General features: G+C 53.3%; 1 non-coding gene across 1 annotated transcript in view; it reads right to left on the bottom strand.

The window, feature by feature from the left end:
• Window positions 1-233, bottom strand: part of LOC124593337 — a 1,910-nt gene extending 1,677 nt beyond the window's left edge. The window contains exon 1 of the ribosomal RNA XR_006977984.1: window positions 1-233. This exon is cut by the window's left edge and continues 1,677 nt beyond it. This is a non-coding gene — a ribosomal RNA (small subunit ribosomal RNA).
• Window positions 234-5,000: the final 4,767 nt, after the last annotated feature.

Raw genomic sequence — 5,000 nt, 5'->3', positions numbered from 1 at the left:
GACCGATTGGTTTTGATCTAATAAAAGCGTCCCTTCCATCTCTGGTCGGGACTCTGTTTGCATGTATTAGCTCTAGAATTACCACAGTTATCCAAGTAACGTGGGTACGATCTAAGGAACCATAACTGATTTAATGAGCCATTCGCGGTTTCACCTTAATGCGGCTTGTACTGAGACATGCATGGCTTAATCTTTGAGACAAGCATATGACTACTGGCAGGATCAACCAGGGAGCTGCGTCAACTAGAGCTGAGCAGCCGGCCGCCCGGGAGTGTGTCCCGGGGGCCCGCGCGAACACGCAAGCGTCCGCTCAATTATTCTGCAAACAGGAGGAGGCTGAGCTCCCCTGCACAATACACCTCGAAACCCTCTCAGGTCCCGGCGGCGCGCAGCGCCGTCCTAAGTACTTGGTCGGGTTCGAGAGAGGCGCAATCGCCCGGAGTTTGGCGAGTAGACGCTTTAGGTGCGACCACCCGTGCTCCCAACTGAGCTTGCCGCTGCCGACAGAGGCCCGGGAGCGTGCTGTCGTGGCATTGCCGGCGGGAGACAACACGCGCCACCTACGGTGGCCGGCAGCTCCAACGCCAGCGCCACAGAAGGACAAAAGCCCCACTTGGGTGCCGAAGCGAACACTCCCAGCACAGCGCACGCGCCAACACGTCCGCACAGCTGCGATACAATCCACCTGCGAGAACCGCAGAGGCGACCGAGCAGCAGACGGCGTCGCGGCGCCGAGCGCCGGGCGGCGGCGCATCCTCAGCGCACACAGTCCTCAATCGGACCAGCACACTGCAGATGTCCACCGCGCTTCGCACCGGGCCCGCGAGGACCTACTTTGGCCGCACGGCGCCGCGTGCAGGGTGCGCCGGCGCGCAGCTGCGCCGCCTGCCGCCTCCGTCGGCCGGCGCGCCTGCCACTGGCCGCCCCCACCAGCCGGCTGTAGCGCGTGCGCCCACGCACCGCGCGGCCAGCACGCCGGGAGGCCCCCCCTCACCGGCCGGGGACGGTCCCACCCAGCCACCGCCGCGTATCGCTTCACACCCACATGCCATTCACGTTCGTGGGCATGGTGGGTATCGCTGAAACAACCGGTTGGTAGCTCAACCGATCGTCGCCATCACTGATTCACCTCTAGCGAGAACAACCGCACCACAACGGTTTACCAGTTGTTCATTTGCGTAACGTCACCAGCAAACGTAGACGTCCATCGCCATTTGCAAATTCAACGATTGTTGCATGCCTGTGTCAGGTGTCACGACACACTATGTCTGCCCACATACACGCAACAACATGTGCACGCTTCGCGAACACGTGGAAGGTGGCCCCCGTACGTATGCGATGTCCATTGCGCGAACGACTGTCAACCGGCCTCTGTCGCATGTCGCAGATGTGGAACGCAGTGCACCATGCTATCACGGTGTGTGAGAAGAGACGACTACGTCTGACAACACGCGCCACTACATCAACAGACGGCTCATGCTGATCGCCATCCACGGCATACCATACTGCAATCCAGCTCTTATAGGGAGACGACACGTAGCTGAGTGCACAATATTTGGACCGTATGGTTCGCCGTTGTTGGCGCAGTCGTGGTACGGTCACACATGTACCACGATGTATCATTCAGTACATGAGGACCAATGTGCAGTACAGTGTGTGATTTGGACGTACAACATCAGCGGACAGTTGACACAAGCCGTACCACAACGTAGGCTGTGCTTCGCCATGCGAATGCCAATGAACAACTGCGAAGGGCATTGAGCATGTACGTCCTGCTGCCATCCGCATTACAGTGTATAGCTGCAAGGTGTTTAACATGAAGCGATACTCTGGGGACCGGGCAGTGCGAGTAGCAAACTATATTGCGGGGGTTGCAGTTAGGCAACACTACACTAATTTAACGCGTCGTATGACAATTACAGAGCAGGTTAAGGCCCAACGTGTGTTGGGTTAAGGCCCAACGTGTGTTGGGTTAAGGCCCAACGTGTGTTGGGTTAAGGCCCAACGTGTGTTGGGTTAAGGCCCAACGTGTGTTGGGTTAAGGCCCAACGTGTGTTGGGTTAAGGCCCAACGTGTGTTGGGTTAAGGCCCAACGTGTGTTGGGTTAAGGCCCAACGTGTGTTGGGTTAAGGCCCAACGTGTGTTGGGTTAAGGCCCAACGTGTGTTGGGTTAAGGCCCAACGTGTGTTGGGTTAAGGCCCAACGTGTGTTGGGTTAAGGCCCAACGTGTGTTGGGTTAAGGCCCAACGTGTGTTGGGTTAAGGCCCAACGTGTGTTGGGTTAAGGCCCAACGTGTGTTGGGTTAAGGCCCAACGTGTGTTGGGTTAAGGCCCAACGTGTGTTGGGTTAAGGCCCAACGTGTGTTGGGTTAAGGCCCAACGTGTGTTGGGTTAAGGCCCAACGTGTGTTGGGTTTAGGCCCAACGTGTGTTGGGTTTAGGCCCAACGTGTGTTGGGTTTAGGCGCAACATAGGTTAGGTTTAGGCGCAACATAGGTTAGGTTAAGGCGCAACATGGGTTAGGTTAAGGCGCAACATGGGTTAGGTTAAGGCGCAACATGGGTTAGGTTAAGGTACAACATGGGTTAGGTTAAGGTACAACATGGGTTAGGTTAAGGTACAATATGGGTTAGGTTAAGGTACAATATGGGTTAGGTTAAGGTACAATATGGGTTAGGTTAAGGTACAATATGGGTTAGGTTAAGGCGCAACATGGGTTAGGTTAAGGTACAATATGGGTTAGGTTAAGGCGCAACATAGGTTAGGCTAAGGCGCAACATAGGTTAGGTTAAGGCGCAACATAGGTTAGGTTAAGGCGCAACATAGGTTAGGTTAAGGTACAATATGGGTTAGGTTAAGGTACAATATGGGTTAGGTTAAGGTACAATATGGGTTAGGTTAAGGTACAATATGGGTTAGGTTAAGGTACAATATGGGTTAGGTTAAGGTACAATATGGGTTAGGTTAAGGTACAATATGGGTTAGGTTAAGGTACAATATGGGTTAGGTTAAGGTACAATATGGGTTAGGTTAAGGCGCAACATGGGTTAGGTTAAGGTACAATATGGGTTAGGTTAAGGCGCAACATAGGTTAGGCTAAGGCGCAACATAGGTTAGGTTAAGGCGCAACATAGGTTAGGTTAAGGCGCAACATAGGTTAGGTTAAGGCGCAACATAGGTTAGGTTAAGGCGCAACATAGGTTAGGTTAAGGCGCAACATAGGTTAGGTTAAGGCGCAACATAGGTTAGGTTAAGGCGCAACATAGGTTAGGTTAAGGCGCAACATAGGTTAGGTTAAGGCGCAACATAGGTTAGGTTAAGGCGCAATACGGGTTAGGTTAAGGCGCAATACGGGTTAGGTTAAGGCGCAATACGGGTTAGGTTAAGGCGCAATACGGGTTAGGTTAAGGCGCAATACGGGTTAGGTTAAGGCGCAATACGGGTTAGGTTAAGGCGCAATACGGGTTAGGTTAAGGCGCAATACGGGTTAGGTTAAGGCGCAATACGGGTTAGGTTAAGGCGCAATACGGGTTAGGTTAAGGCGCAATACGGGTTAGGTTAAGGTACAATACGGGTTAGGTTAAGGCACAATATGGGTTAGGTTAAGGTACACATTGTTGTACGGAAAGGTGTTTTGGGGGGGGGGGGGGCCGGTTTGTTGATTGTGAATATCGTAAGTAAATGACTGCGGCATCATCTGATTTGCCACGTCAGGGTGCACCTTTGGCTCATAACAGGCGGCGCTCTGATTCCATGCTTGTGGCAGACCTGTGTCTTTCATTCCTGCCATTGTTTGTGTGGTGTGACAGGAGGCAGTATTGTGATGTTGGGTGCACCCCTGTGTGGGACATGTGTGGGTGTTGGTGTCTTAGCTGAGCAATGGTGGTTGTCGGAAGGGTGGGATATTCTGTTTTCCGAGTGGACCTCCCGGTCTGGTTATGATAGTGTGGATTGTCTAATGTGGCAGAGAGGATGCACTGGGTGGTGTTCCATGCTGGTGCTTACATATTGTCTGTGTGCCTGTTACAGGCAGAGAGTAGTGCGTGATAAGAGTGTCTGGCTGACGTGTGATTGTGAGCAGAGTCTTTCAGCATGTATACGGACAGGTCTATACATTATCTGTATTCTGATGGCTCTATCTATTACTAATCAGCGCCGTGTATACGTTTAATCCGGTTCCAGTCGAAACTATTGTATCTCTGTACATTAGTGACACGGCGAGCCCGCTATGTAGTTACTCGTCTCGGCAGCTTCCACCGGTGTATGGCAAATGATTATAAGGAATCAGTCTAGTCGTCAATACCGATAGTCTGACGTCACATGTCTGGGGTGGGGGACGCTGCGCCCTTCCGGTGGGTCATGGCCTAGGAAGACTCTTCCCACGCAGGGGGGCTTGGACTGTCATTGACTCTTCCGAGTAATATACTTGCCGTACGTTTTTGTGACTGCGAGTGCAACGCTCACCGGTACCGACATGGATGGAGCGCCTCCTAGCTGCCGCTGAGCATCTGCATTCGTACAGAGAGCAACGCGATCGCGTCTGTAGCTCGTACGTGGTACAGCTGGCAGCTCATGTATATGGACAGCGGGAATGTCGCATATTGGACATAACTCTTCATGAAACGCACGTTATAGGGGTGGATTGCACATTGCGAGTGCGAGCAAAGTCCGCCGTTCATCCGCTGGAGTTGCGAGTTGGGCGGTTGGGGTGGGGCACGAACGGGTGCAGGTGGAGTGATTGCCGGTCCACGACTTCGTGCGGCAGAGGCGCTGGCGTTGGGGTGCTGTTGTCGACAGAGGGTGCAGGCTTTGTGGGTGGGGTAGAAAGAAGGGAGCTTTGGGCCCATCGCTGTCTTAGTCGGCTTGGCGTCCCATAGATGACGGTATCGTCGTTGCAGGAGGTCATGTTGCGGGAGACCTACAGATGGCGGTATGTTTTGTGGTGCGCTCGACATGGCGGACGTAGTGTTGTCCGATTCGCATAGATGGAGGTATTGCATGT

The sequence above is a fragment of the Schistocerca americana genome, unplaced genomic scaffold (genome assembly GCF_021461395.2).
Source record: "Schistocerca americana isolate TAMUIC-IGC-003095 unplaced genomic scaffold, iqSchAmer2.1 HiC_scaffold_98, whole genome shotgun sequence".
NCBI lineage: Eukaryota > Metazoa > Arthropoda > Insecta > Orthoptera > Acrididae > Schistocerca > Schistocerca americana.
The sequence above is the reverse complement of the archived record's forward strand: the minus strand, read 5'-3'. Positions and strand labels throughout refer to the sequence as shown.